Source organism: Leopardus geoffroyi, chromosome E2, assembly GCF_018350155.1.
Source record: "Leopardus geoffroyi isolate Oge1 chromosome E2, O.geoffroyi_Oge1_pat1.0, whole genome shotgun sequence".
Taxonomy (NCBI): domain Eukaryota; kingdom Metazoa; phylum Chordata; class Mammalia; order Carnivora; family Felidae; genus Leopardus; species Leopardus geoffroyi.
Genome location: NC_059335.1, coordinates 33,800,127 through 33,813,413, shown reverse-complemented (window position 1 = coordinate 33,813,413; position 13,287 = coordinate 33,800,127). Strand labels below are relative to the sequence as shown.

General features: G+C 47.3%; 1 long non-coding RNA gene across 2 annotated transcripts in view; it reads left to right on the top strand.

Moving 5' to 3' along the window:
* LOC123579186 overlaps nt 1–13,287 on the top strand; it is a 34,626-nt gene that overhangs the window by 18,863 nt on the left and 2,476 nt on the right. The window contains exon 6 of one of the 2 annotated variants that reach the window (XR_006702672.1): nt 825–996. The exons of the other annotated variant lie outside the window; for it this stretch is intronic. This is a non-coding gene — a long non-coding RNA (uncharacterized LOC123579186). The remainder of the gene's footprint in view (nt 1–824; nt 997–13,287) is intronic. 2 annotated transcript variants of the gene reach the window in all.

Here is a 13,287-nt window from a genome sequence, read left to right as displayed (position 1 = left end):
AAGTGCCTGGAGAAGCACATCCACAGGCCCCTTTTGCCCTTTTGCCTGTCTTCTGGGTCTCAGCTCCAGATCTTTGCATGGAGCACGAAGACAAGAATACACACACCACCCCCAAGAACATGCAATGGCTCTAGGCACAGCTTAAATCCACCCTTAGAAAATTAATATTTGAAAAATGTGTTAATTCATCTTCAAAGAAGTGATCCTTAGCTTTCTGGCGGGACTCAAGGAGCCGTGTGAAAATCTGATGAAAGTTCTGGATCCTCTACGCAGAAAAAAAATGCACAAAACACCACATTTCCTCCCCCCCACACACAAGTTCAGAGGTTTTGTGGGGCTCTTAAATCCCATTGGTTAATGAACTCCCCTACCCCACTCCCACTGCCCCCTCAAACGAGGGGTCTTGATGTAAGAACTTCTCTGCAGAAAAGCAGTCCTGACGATGGCAGCTCTTCTCTCGTCACATAGCAGTTGTAGGTCCTTCGAGCCTGAGTCCTAAATATCTCCATCTCCAGCTATGGCCTCTCCTCCGTGCATATGTCCAGTGGCTTTCTCAGAACAATGAAACAGCTTGTTCCAAAGGAGCAGCCAATACCCCTCTCTTACTAAATGACAGGGTTCTCTATCTTCTCCCTTCTCATGAAGGAAAAAGCTAAACACATGTTCCTGAGCCCAGTGTTTTTTTGCCAGAAATAAGTTTCTGGGACTCATGGTTTAGGAATGGAGGTTCAGCCATTTGATGATGTCAGAGAAGAGTCCTGCGCCATGACTCCACACCCTGGCCCATGTTTTGCTTTTGGGAATCACCATCCTTTCTCCTACAGGGACCCTCTAGATGTATGAGCCCCACCCCCTGGAGCAGCCTGGAGCCATCGGTTCTATTATGCTGGTTTATATACTGACCTCTCTCTCTAGACTGCATGCTTCTCAAAAACGAAGTCAGTCCGTATTAATCTCAGCATCCCCGTGGCCAGGCACACTGAGTGCTGGCACACAGTGAGTACTCAATAAATATTTATGGGCTGACGATGAATAAATGGCTCAATTAACAGAGTTATGCCGAGGCTGTCTTCTCCGGCTCTCGTTGAGGAGATTGAGAGGAACGAGTTGCTCACCAAGAGCAGTCAACAGCTTGAGATCTGGGGTCATGCTGCTTTGCTCCTAATCCACGTTCTGCCCCTTCTTTGCTGCATGATGTGGGGCAAGTTGCTTGACTGCTATGAGCCTCAATATTCTCATTAGCAAAGCCTGGCTAATGAAAATGATAACCCTACGGCACTGTCCTCATGATCGTTAAGTGAGAGAATGCATTTTAAGCACTTATTATTGTAGTAGTGTCATTATCATTACCTGGGCCTATTACAACTTGGCAGATTGGTTTAGCCACCCACCTATTTGTATGTTTCAGGATCATAGACTATTCTTTTTTTTTTTTTTAATTTTTTTTTTTTAACGTTTATTTATTTTTGAGACAGAGAGAGACAGAGCATGAATGGGGGAGGGTCAGAGAGAGGGAGACACAGAATCTGAAACAGGCTCCAGGCTCTGAGCTGTCAGCACAGAGCCTGACGCGAGACTTGAACTCATGGACCGTGAGATCATGACCTGAGCTGAAGTCGGCCGCTTAACCGACTGAGCCACCCAGGCGCCCCTCTTTTTTATTTATTTTTTTAATTTTTTTAATAGACTTCAGCCTGTCTTGGGGTCCTGAACTGGATGCATTCAACCTTCTCAAATACTGTGGCTAAAAGTCTCTGGGTTTTAGTTCCTTGCTTAGAAAACTTTTTTTTTTTTTTTAACATCTATTTATTTTTGAGAGACAGAGAGAGACAGAGTAGGAGTGGAGGAGGGGCAGAGAGAGAGGCAGACACAGAATCCGAAGCAGGCTCCAGGCTCCGAGCTGGAGCACAGAGCCCATCACGGGGCTCGAACTCACAGACTGCAAGATCATGACCTGAACCAAAGTCGGCCACTTAACTGACTGAGCCACCCAGGTGCCCTTTTAGTTCCCTGCTTTTAAACTCAGCCTAATTCCTTTTGGGTCCCAGGGCCTGGGGATGGTGGAGCCCATTCTTTCTGACTCCCCTCGATGTAGTTCTCATCTGTTTGGAGGCAGAGCTGAACTTCCATCTACAGAGCCCTCTTATGGAGTATTTCTGGCCTTATCTGGAAGACTAGGCATGAGAGGTTGGTGGATACCATCTGGGCTGGCAGCGACCCTATGAGGCACCAGCTTGAATCCTGGATGGTCAGCCCTGCAAGAACCCTCAGAAATTGTGGGTCAGCTTCTTGTTGTTCGGATGGGGAAACAGGGTCAACCCCCAGTCACTGAACTTAGGTTGATGGCAGGGGAGGACTTAAACTTGACTCTTCACTTGGTTACCAGTACCTATGTTTTAGGTTTGAGGCATTCCTGACTGAACTCGTCAGCAGTTTGGAGCCTTGTCACCTTATAAACTATTTACTAATTAACTTTATTATTAAAAAGTTCAAACCTACCAAAAAGTACAAAGAAGAGTATTACAACCACCATCGTATCGACCACCCAGAATTAACAGATGTCAACACGATCATATTTGCTTCAGCTCTTTTATTTATAAGAAATAAAAAAGTTAACAGGCTTATGGCTTTAAACACCATCTATGTGCTTATGACTCCCAGTTTACATCTCCAGCCCCGGCCTCTCTTTTGAACTTCAGCCCCATATTTCCGGCTGCTACTCAGCATCTCCATATGGATGTCAAACAGCATCTCAGACTCCATCCCCAACCGCCTCTCCCCACCTCACCTCCAACCAGATTCCCCTATGGTCTCGGTCTCAGTCTCGCCTGCCTTGACCGCCGCCGCCGGGTTTGGGCCACCATCACCTCCCGGGAAGATTCGGCTCCTTTCCTAACTGGGCCCCCTTGCACCTGCTCTGCAGGTGCAAAAATCCTGCAAGGAACATCCCCCTTCATGTCATGTACATAAATATACAAAACTCACTCATCCCTAGAAGGAGGGTGGCTAGGTGGTAGGGGGGACAATCGCTCTCCCAAGATCTTATACTAATCTGCACTCCCTTGAGCAATTTCTGAGAGTTCTTATTTCCCCACTTCCTCCTCCAATACTTCTTCTATTCAGACTTTGAAATGTTTCCCCTTCTGATAAGTGTGAAGAAGTATAATGGTACCTCATTGGGGTATAATTTGCATGCCCCTGCCTCCCAGTGTCACTGTCCGTTCACAACTACAGCCTAGTTGTCCTCGCACCAATTGTGGGTTTCTTGGTAGCCTTTCACACTCTAGCAAGAGAGAGCATAATGAATATTATGGGCAGCGGTCCTTCACACGTTTCCCATTCTGACTCTTCCATCCGCTTTCTATGGAAGCTCCCTTATGTCTGTGAACCTCAACTATAAAATGGGGGTCCCTGGGTCTACTCATAGAGTTATGGTGAGGATTAAGAGAAAATGAAGATCAAGCATTTAACATGCAAGTGCTCGAGCAATGGTAGATATTATTAAGATTTTATGTTTGTGGTGGCGTGCTATGTTTATAGACGGCTTGATGCGGAGTCAGATATACCTGGAGTTTGGCCTCGATGCTTTAGCAAGGCATGTCACCTCTCCAAACATCAGCTTGTCATTTTTAGAAGGGAGATGATAAGTGGAAGGAGCAGGACAGGACAGGAGCAGGACAGGAGATGCTAGGATAGAAAACTCGCCTTCGTAGGAAGCCGTGAAGAACATGAAGGGTGAACATCATTGTCACAAATCTGTCCACAGCCCGGCCTGGAAAAGCATGGTGCAGAGGGGTGACAGAGCCCCAAACCCTGGCGAGTTGGGCTTTGGAGTGGGAGGCTGGTTGAGAGGAGCAGGGCCAGCACCCCCTTCCTCATGCGCTATGACTCCTCCCCTGCTGGGCTAACGAGATGCTTCCCTCTCTGTGATCCAAGTTCTGAAGATCTTATCATCAGGAAGAGCTTCTGTAGATTTTGATAAACTGTAAGGTTCTTCACGTTTCCTTTAAATATATGTCTCTAGACATTTGTTCCATCAGCTAAGCTAAGGTAACAATGCATGTGTGTGTGTGTGTGTGTGTGTGTGTGTGTGTGTGAGAGAGAGAGAGAGAGAGAGAGAGAGAGAGAGAGAGAGAGGAGAGAGAGAGAGAGAGAGACTGAGAAAGCTATACATGCCAGGGAGTCTGGGGCTGTTCTGTCTCAGGATAGCTCCAAGAAAGCCTCTTCACTCCAACCAACATGTATACACACAGAATTTTGTTTTCCAGGCCCCCCCTTCCATTCACGGAGCCCAGGTAAAGAACCCACAACCAGTGCATAACCAGCCTCCCAGGAGGTGGGTCTCAGCTCTGTGGATTGTAAAAATCAGGCCAAGGCTAATTAGGAGCCACCTTGCTCGATGCCCAATCATCTGTGTGCTCGGCAGACTTCACAGACTCTCCAGGGCTTGTGGCTGCTAGTTAATTACACAGGACTCCAGCTCCAGGGCTGTAATTCAGTACCCACTGGGCAAGTGAAACCCTCTGCTTTGCACACGGCCCTAGAGGAAGGATGAGTAAGGTCAAAGCCAACAATTACCCACACTCATTGCCCCCAGGAGCAAAGTGGCTGGCCCAGGTTGGCTGGCAGCCCAGATTAGGGCTTTGGGGATGGGACGAGAGGCTCACATCTGCCCATTTGTCCTTCCTAAGTCCTTTTTCTTCCTACTTTCCTTTCCTTCCTTTCTCCCCCCTTCCCTCCTTCCCTCCTCCCTCCCTCCGTCTCTCCCTTCCTCCCTTTCTTCCTCCCTCCCTCCCTTCCTCCCTTCCTTCCATCAATCCTTCAGCAAACATTCAGGCCCTGCTGTGTACTAGGCTTCAGGTTAACACTCTGGATGAGGTAAGCGAGCCAGACACAGGGACTGGTCATCAGGAGCTTGCTTTCCAGCAGGGGCAATACATAGTTCAATAGCCGTCAGAAAAAGGGAAAGCAAGCAGGATTTCTCTAAAGGCACGCAAGTGCAGGGTGGTGCTTGAATGACCCTGAGAGTGAGTAGCTCCTTAAATTTTGTGCCCTAGCTGCCTGGTCTTGGCCCTTCATTTCTCCCAGTCTAAGTAGAGTCTGGGTTCCTCACGGAGTGTTGGGGTTTTCACGCCGCGCAGGCTCACAGCCCCGGGGATTCAGGGAGGTGTATTGCAGGGGCTGCTGCAGAGGGGATGTCAGGCCTCACCCCTCCTCTCTTCTATTTAAATGGGGCAGCCACTCTTTTTACAATCTGTTTTGTCTTGTGCATCCCGCCCACCTCCTCTCACGTAATGATTTTATCTGGGGTGGGGGTGGTATCACAGCTGGAACCCGTAGGAAAGCCATTGAACACCAGCTTCACCTTCAAGGTTAGTGGCCTTGCCCAAGGGAACAGCGGCACTTGGCAGATTTCTCAGTTGGAACTCTGGGCCAATGCTCTTCCTTGTTTTTTGCTCTCTCTCTTTTTTGAGTTATTATTTTTATTCTGAACGATTTCAAAAACAGAGAATAGAAAATTAAATGTGGACACTTCCAGCATGACCAAATATTAACATTAAGTCCTATTATTCATTTCAATGACCTAAAGGAGCAAAGCAGAGTGGAAACCCTTCACATAAACGTCCCTTATCTCCTGCCTACCCCACCACCAAACCCGGGAACTGATTTTCTCAAAGTGTGGACCATGCCCATGCATGTTTTTCTACTTTTACTACATATATATGTGTCTATAAAAAATTATATGGTCTTGTTTTACAAGTTTGTAAACCTCATATAAAATGGCATCATTCTCCATGTAGCCTTTTACAACTTTTTTTTTTTTTTTTTTTTTTTGCTTTTTTGGCTTAGCATTTTGAAATTTATGATTTTAACTGCCATATAGCATTCTGTTTATTATAAGATGATCTCACAGTTCTATCCTTTTTCTTATTGGCGAGCATTTAGATGTTTCCCCTTTATCGTTATTGTGAACGCTGCTGTAATGGATTGCCACATATACATGGTTCCTTGTGTGACATGTCCCAGAGTTTCTCTGGGAACAGACTTGCTGAGCGGAAGGTCACAGGCTTACTCTACTTTACTAGATAGTCCCAAATTGCTTACCAAAAGTTCATACTCCCGTGTGATCAGTGTCCTCAAGGGACCATTTGCCCACGTCCTTGTTAACACTTGATATTGTCAGACATAAGTTTCATCAGTCTGGCAGATACAAAATGGCATTTTCTTGGTTACTGGTTTACATTCCCCTCATTAGTACTGAGGCTGAGTGTACCATTGTTAAGATTTTTGGCTGCTTGGGTCTACTCTGTGGTCCAGTGTTCTTGCTAACGCGCTGCGTTCTATGATTGCTCAGTGGGCATTGCACTAACCAATCCGACTTTGGGACCAGTTTGTATCACTTTCATAGTCACACGGCCTGTCTCTTTCTTTCCACATTACTGGTTTTTTTTTTTTTTTAATTTTTTTTTTTACATTTATTTATTTTTGAGAGAGCAACAGAGCACAAGTGGGGAGGGGTAGAGAGAAAGGGAGATGCAGAATCCGAAGCAGGCTCCAGGCTCTGAGCTGTCAGCACAGAGCCCGACACGGGGCTCAAACTCACGGACTGTGAGATCATGACCTGAGCCGAAGTTGGACGCTCAACCAACTAAGCCACCCAGGAGCCCCGCACCTTACTGGTTTTTAATAATTTCCCCGTTCAGAGGACTCAAAGTGATCTTGGGGGATGAGGAAGATGAACACCCTGGTACGTCCCCAGGAAGGCCACTCAGGGTCAGTGGGGAGTGGAGGGGCAGCCTGGAGCTGTGTCCACAGCCTTCATGTTCTCTGCCAGCAGTTGCTCAGGCCACGGGGGATTGGTCAAGTTGGCAAAACTCATCCTAGGCTTCTGTGCTTTATACCCTTTGTTTAAAAACTCTTCCTTCCAGTTGAAATTTATTTATAGTAAGGAGTTCTGGATTTGCCCTCTAACACCTCTCAGGAATACCCGAAGAAGGACAGAAGCAGAACTCCTGGAATGAACGTAATTCTAGAATGCCAGGGCTATAAGGGCAATAATGTGGTCTAAACCCTCTCTCAATCCCAAACCCATTTACAGATAGGGAGCCTGAGGCTCCGAGAGGGGAAGGGCCTTGCCTATCATCCCACCCATGGTGCGGATCAGCTGGGTGAGGTGACGCATCGAGGAATAAAACCTCCTGGCCTTTGTAACTCCCATGTGACTATCAAGTGTGGCCATTCGCAGAACCACCCGCTCAGATGAAGCAACTGCTTAGGGCCCCACACGGTGCCACATGCCTCACCTAGGGGTACAAAGAAGGTTTTATGGTGTAATTGGGGAGCTGAGATTCCCAGAGAGATCATTGGCGGGCATCACAGAACCATGTGCTTGGGTGGTGAAATAAACAAGGGTGTCTATCCCCCCCTCCCTCTCTTCTCTTGCTCTCCATTCCTTCCCTTTCGTGTCCTTCCTCCTCCACCTCTTCCTCTTCCTCCTCCTTCTCCTCCTCCTCCTCCTCCTCCTCTCTCCTCCTCTTGTCTCATTCCCCTCTGTGCACACATCTTACTTTTTCTCTTGTATCTTCTCTCTCCAGGGCAACCGAGTCTTCTTAATTCACTCACTGGTGTCACTCACTCACTAATTCACTTCTCTGCCAGGGCCTCAGTTCCCCCCGAAACACTGAGGAGGTGTCCATAGCTAGATAACTGCTCAGGCCCCTCCCAGTTCTGTTCTGGGTGCTGGTAAAGAGAGAGCTGTTGGGAAGGTGCTTGACTCTGTGATTTCTAGAGGGGCAGTCCCCTCAGCTGAAGTCCCAGAAAGGCAGTTTGTATTTAAAAGCATTGGGATTAGGATGCCTGAGTGGCCCAGTCAGTAAAGCATCCTACTTCGGCTCAGGTCACGATCTCATGGTTTGTGGGTTCGAGCCCCGCATTGGGCTCTGTACTGACAGCTCAGAGCCTGGAGCCTGCTTCCGTTTCTGTGTCTTCCTCTCTCTCTGCCCCTCCCCTGGTCACACTCTATCTCTCAAAAATAAATAAACGTTAAAAGTTTTTAAAAAATAAATAAAAGCGTTGGGATCAAAGTCACTTTTTTGAGAAAATTGTTCATTGTCTGCAGGCACTTTTTGGCCAGGCTTTTCCTCCAAAGATGTGGGAGGGAATATAGCAGCTCAGGACCTGTAGCCCCTGCGACGAGCTCTGCCAACAGTGGGCTTGCCAGACCTCCAACGCCAAAATCTCAGCGGGGGTGGTGTCCGTGGACTTCTGTTTGAACAGGTCCCTCAGCTAGATGGACCAGTCCTCTGACCCTACAGCCCCTTCCCACCTGCCAGGGTTCCACTAATAGCTTGGAACTATGGTGCCCTAGTTATTTAACTTGTGGATTACTTCAGGATAAATGCATGGTCCTCTGAAAATAATCAGATCATCCCCAATTAATGTTACAGAGAAAAAAAAACAAAGACAAGAGTTGAAGGGTTGTATGGAAGGAGGATCATTAGTCTCCACAGTCATTTCCTGCGTGGTAGAGGGCTGATGACAGAACTTGTTACCCCCTCAGTCAGTGCCTGTGGGGTTACCGACCTACTGTCTTCACACAGCTCAGGTCTGGGAAGCCGAGCATGAGAACCAGGAGGGGTGGTCACGACAACCCAGCCGGGTATGAAAGCCTGGGTGTGCTAGAATTCCTGGACCAGACACAGGTCTATGTGAGTCTCAGATGAACATTGATTTATGCTTTGATTCCATCCATCTCACTCTCTCTTTCTCTCTGGCTGGGGCAGGCCATTTGACCTCTGTTTCCCTGCCAGTAAAATGGGGATAATAACATACCCTTCTAAGGCTGCCTCTTACAAATAATTGGCCAGTTTTTGCAGGGCACTTTGAAGAAAATTGCTGTGAAGATGTTCTGCTGGCCCTGGAATTTTCCTTGGTGCAAATATCAAACAGACAAGGATGGCCAGTGTTCTGATTCTGGCACTCTCAGCCGAACCATTTTCCCCAATTCAGTTGGAAGAGAAGCAGATGGGGGAGGGGCTGTGATCACAGCCTGGGCCTGCCTGGAATATTAAAGACACAACCCTGCCTTTGATGCTTGCTTGCAACGCTTGTTAATTTTAATAGGAAGCGAGCAGAGGCGGGAAGTTTCTGCCTGGCAGAAGAAAACAGGCCGAGGCCAAAGAGGATTAGTGTCAACTCAATTTGGATCTAGTGTGGCTTTGAAGTCCTTGGCCTGGTGCTGGACAGAGTTGAAGGACAACTCCTAGATGTCAGCTGGGTGGGAGGCAGAGGGCTGGGGAAAGTGGAGACCTGTGGCCCCTCAGTTCCCAGCTCAGCCAGGAGCAGACAGTCTTCTTCTCAATTTGGGAAATACGTTGGAGTCAACAATCTCTTAGGCTGGTGAATTTCTGGGGAAGCTCCAAATAGGGGTCTCAAACTTAAGTGCCTGCAGGGGCTAGGCAGTTAACTCCTAAGAGCAAAGTAAGCTGATTGTATGCCATAGGGAGTGGTGGGGACTGTGGCAAACACAATAAGTTTCAATCAAATATTGAGATTTGCAAATTATGGTCAAATTTTGTTAGCTCTCTTATAGGAGATTTATAGGAGAAATTTATTGCATTTTATAGAAGTTGAAAATTTGAATTGTGTGCAAACCATTCCAATTTTTTAATTTTTGTAAATATTTATTTTGGCGGGGGGGGGAGCGAGTGAGGGGTGGGGGAGGGGCCGAGAGAGAGGGAGACAGAGAATCCCAAGCAAACTTTGTACAATTAGTGCAGAGCCCGACTTGGGGCTCGAACTCACAAGCTGTGATGATCATGACCTGAGTCAAAATCAAGAGTTGTGCACTTAACTGACTGAGCCATCCACGCACCCAGAACTATTCCAATTTTTAAACGTTGGCCAAAGTTGTTTATTATTTTAAAACACCCCCATAGGCCAGAGAAGCCCACGGGGCCCTGTTTTGTGACCTTTGTGTTGGAATGCTAAAACTTTCGGGGTGAAAAATCACTTAAAATTCACGGAGGCCTTTGGTTACTATTTTTTAGAGACTTCAGACCAGTCCTTGGTTGAGGGCATCAGAATCATCCAGTAAGAGCTCTTCAAAAACACAAATTTTGGGGGATTCTGGTTCAGTAAGCTCGGAGTGGGAGCTGGGGAGGGTCTCAAATTTTTGGAAAATTTTTTTAATGTTTATTTATTTTTGAGAGAGAAAGAGAGTGAGTGGGAGCGGGGCAGAGAGAGAGGGAGACACAGAATCCAAATCAGCTCCAAGCTCTGCACCGTCAGCACAGACCCCAACGTGGGGCTCAAACCCACACACCGTGAGATCATGACCTGAGCCGAAGTCGGAGGCTTAACCGACTGAGCCACCCAGGCACCCCATGTTTTTTTTAACTCCTCAGATGATTCTGATGTGCAGAATCAGAAATGGTTGGGGAAATGGTGACCTCATCAGTTCCTCTGAATAATTTTTAATCTTTTTTGAGTCATAAACCCTTTTGAGAAACTAAAGAAACTCATCAACACTTTCCATAAGAAAAACAAAAGATACAGAAAAAATGTCGCCTACAATATCAGGGGGTCTGAGAACTCTCCCACCCACAGCCACCAAAATAAGAACATTAGCAGTACTTGATGCTGGCTGGAATGCCATCTACAAGAGTCATGAAAATGGCTTCCAGGGTCTCACCTGTACTCTTCCAGTGACAGGAAGCTCATTACCTTAGGCAGTAGTCTGTTCCCTTTTGGGGAGCATTATTAGTAAAGTTTTATGGGGTTTTTTTTCTTTAGGGTTTTTTTGTTTGTTTGTTTTTGTGATGAGCAAAAATCTCCTGCCTTTTTCCTCTTCTCCAGCCCCCAGCCACCCTCAAGTGCCACGTTTGTCCTCTGGCCAATCTCTCTTGTTTTCCTGGGATATGGAGGGGAGAGATGTTGCAGGAGGCCGGGAGAAGCTGGGGGATGGCCAACGATGAGGAGCTGTTCCCTCTTGGGATCTGAGATGCTGGGAGCGGATTCTTGACCAGAAGCTGGCGATACCTGTTCACGCCACCTCATCCCTTTACCCCCCCCCCCCACTTCTGGAGACCCCCTCCATTCATCCAATATGAGATGCCAAACCTGAATGCTTACATCTATTCAGCCTCACCATCCTCACCCTGTAACTTTCCCTGTGGCCGACCCCCTTTCAGTGGCTGACTCCCCAGCCTGGAAGGTTAACGTTTTTAACACGAGTTAGGTACAGCTTGGAGATACCAGATACACCAAATGAATGACCGTTTGAATCTGTTTTGCCCAGCACTCTTGCTTTGGCCAGGATCTGCTGGGCACCTGGGGGAGAGGCATGCAATATGGCATCTTATAATATTGGATATCTACAATATTCATGCTGTCATTTATTCATTCGACATCACCAAAGACTGACCACATGGTTGTAAATGGGCCTCCAACCCAGCCTCTGACCTGTCCCCTAGCAATCGGATGCTTCCTTAAACCTGTTTTTATTCTTGACTCATCCTGTGTCTTGGGTAGAAGACATCATAAGGTCCTTTGCATAAAGTAGGATGAGGGAGGTGGCTTGTCTTTGCCTTAAACTCTTAAACTTCAAGGGAGGCTCTCCTTTTCGTGATTGTTGAGATTGGTGTCCATCATCCCCCCTCTCTGCATCCACTTTGGGACTTGCTGATTTAATTGAAGCCAAGCCTCCTTTTCTGCATCTGGAAGAAACCTCACTTTGTACTGTCATCTTGGCGTCTTCTTTGGTTGCTTTAGTCATCTGTCCTTGCCTGACACATGTATCCAGGTATAAATACTTTTAAAACCCCCCTGAAGTGTTCTCGCTCACTTTTTATTCCAGGGCTTCTGGAAAAGGGAGCACATGTGCCTGAGTGAACGCCACAAGAAAACTGGGAAAATAGCATCTACTTACCAACCCCTGGCAGGATGACTGTCTGCTTATTGGATGGACATCCACTGGGCTTGCCAGGGTCCCATTCATGCATTCATTCACACGTTCACGCCAGAAACATTTACCAAGTTCCCAAGGTTTGTCTGGTTCTGGGCTGCATGCTGCAGAGGCAGCAGTCAATAACACTGAGTTTTTGTTGCCCTCCAGGAGTTTGTATTTTAATAGGGGAGACAGAAGACAAGCAAGTAAGCACACTCATGAATAAATACAAGTTGTGATGCGGCCTGGGAGATAGCTATAGATACATTAAGGGGAACCCAATTCAGATAGAGGAAGCCACCCTTCAACTGAGGGTTGTGGGGGAAGAGTGTTCCAGGCAGACAGAACAGCATATATAAGGGTCCTGTGGCTGGAAAGAGTTTGGCTTTTGCAAGAAACCCAGAGAAGGCCAGTGCAGCCAGAGGTAGTAACTAAGGTGGAAGAGGCAGTACAAGAGTTTTGATTCAATTGCCAAGAGGGCTCAGTGGGTTTCACGAATGAGTGAAGGAAGCCGGGTCAGAGACAAGAGGGGGCACTGGGGTCTGTGGCAAATTGGCGAACACGTGCCCTGTGCAAAGGAGGTAGCTGCTGCCCAGCTCCAGCTAGCCTTACACCTAGTGGAGATGGTATCTGTGGGTCCAGTGTTTCCAGACCTTTTGATGTTTCAAGAGAATCCTCAAATTTCAATTTTGCTATAAAAATCTTCTGTTAAAAAAAAAAACAAAACCCTAAGACAATCACAACACATGTTTGAGGGCCGCATGTGGCCTGCCTGGGCTGCCTCATTATAACTCCTGAGCTGGGTAAATGCACAGTAGAGAATTAAAGAATTGTAGAGCAGTGAGGGTCCCCTCATCCATATAGGTAAACTGAGGCCCAAAGTACCCTCAGCTTCCAGCTCTTCCTCTATTGGGTAGTTTCCTGAGAACGGGAACAACCTTTCAGGCTGATTTCCTCTTCGGGCCCCGGGCAAGGACTTAACTTTGGGGCTCAGTTTCCTAACTTGCAAACAGGAACATCGAGGCCCAGTGTGGCGGCTGCCTGGGGCCATAGTGTGTGGGGTAATTAGGGTTTGAAAACCACTTTGAAGCTTCTAAGAGGAAGTACCCAGCAAAGTTCAGAAGGGGGTTGCAAAGGGCTTGTTCCTTCAAGTGCCATAGATGTGTGTGTCCCAACCTCTCCTCATCTCCAGGGGGCTTTACCCAGGCAGGAAGCGAGTAGGTGGCTGCCCTTTGCCGTGGGACTCCAGAAAGCCCGTCGGTACATCCACGTCTCCCTTCCAACCTATCTTTTCCTTCCCCAATATGTTCCCCTCTTCTTCCTTGCCAAAATATTCCACA